This window comes from Sinocyclocheilus anshuiensis, unplaced genomic scaffold (genome assembly GCF_001515605.1).
Source record: "Sinocyclocheilus anshuiensis isolate Anshui unplaced genomic scaffold, SAMN03320099.WGS_v1.1 scaffold254, whole genome shotgun sequence".
NCBI lineage: Eukaryota > Metazoa > Chordata > Actinopteri > Cypriniformes > Cyprinidae > Sinocyclocheilus > Sinocyclocheilus anshuiensis.
Genome location: NW_015546022.1, coordinates 272,724 through 274,255, shown reverse-complemented (window position 1 = coordinate 274,255; position 1,532 = coordinate 272,724).

The window sequence follows — 1,532 nt, the reverse complement described above, 5'->3', positions numbered from 1 at the left end:
GTGCTCATATGAAGAAACTGCAGAAGTATTGAGTCAGATTCTGGGTATCTGTTGATTAAGTCGGACACAATGTCAGATTTGACATCTTTTATAACTGTTGTATCTGTGTCATTCACTTTCATAGATTCCAGGATGGTGTGTTTCAGTGGCATTATCATTGAAACGGTTGGCAGCTGTTGAGTGCTCAACAGAGTTTTGACCATTTTCAGTGGTTTGATTACCTACTTCTACATCTTCATCAGACAGAGTAACAATGTCCTTAATGTTCCTCTTAACACTCCTGTCAGTAAGTGCTGAGAAAACAGCAGTCTGCTGTTCAAGGTAGCGCTCAAGCATGTCACAGCTTGAGTTCCACCTCGTTTGAACATCCTGAATCAGCTTCAGCTGCAGCAGTAGTGCTACGATGGAAAAAAGTGACCACCTTTCTCACTCTGCCTAAAAGCCACAACATCTGGTTAACGCCCATTCCGTTCTGTGATGCCAGATTAACTGTGTGCGCAAAACATCGAATGGTTGGTGAAAATCCGGCTGCTTCAACTGCATTCACAATATTTTTAGCGTTATCTGTTGTCAGAGGAATAGTGGCGTTTTCTCTGTCAATTTTCCACTCTGCTACAGCTCCCTGTAGTATTTCCGACAGATGATCACTTGTGTGACTTTCATAGACAGCATGTGTCTGCAGAATGGGATATGCAATTACCCAGTTGTCGGTAATGTAGTGTGCCATGATCGTAATGAAGGACTGAGTTGCAGGGAGGTCCACCCATCCGTAGTGAAAGCAATGAATTTTGCATTGCTCAGGTCCTCCACCAGTTTGGCTTTCACTTCGCTGTAAAGTTGAGGCAGCACATTCTGACTGATATGCGGTCGGCTCTGGGCTCCAACACACTATCCTTCTTGAAGATAAATGGTATCTGTGAGGATTTCCAGTCAGGATTTAGACCGTATCATAGTACTGAGACTGCTCTCATCAGTTACAATTGACCGGCTCTTATCCTCTGATCGTGGTTGTAGCTCTCTATTAGTGCTACTGGATTGTAGTGCTGCGTTTGACACTATCGACCACAACATTCTTTTGAGTAGACTACAAAATTATGTTGGATTTAGGGGAATTGCATTGTCTTGGTTCAAATCTTACTTATCTAGGGTAACATCAGGAAACATGGTGTTAGCTTTCACTGTTATGCTGATGATACTCAGCTCTATATTTCTTTGCGGCCCGATTAAACATACCAATTCGCAAAACTAACAGAGTGCATAGTTGATATAAAAAACTGGATGACTTGTAATTTCCTACTGCTAAATTCTGAATAAACAGAGGTTTTAATTATTGGACCAAAAACCTATCTAATACTTGATGGCTGCTCTGTTAATTGTTCATCATCAGTTAGGAGCCTATTGCTATTTGATAGCAATCTTTCCTTTGAAAACCATGTTTCTGGCATTAGTAAAACCAGAGGGATTGGCATGGTAATGTACATGACTATGTTAATGTATTTGGTCTTGGCAGAATAGATCTGCTACGCTGCTGC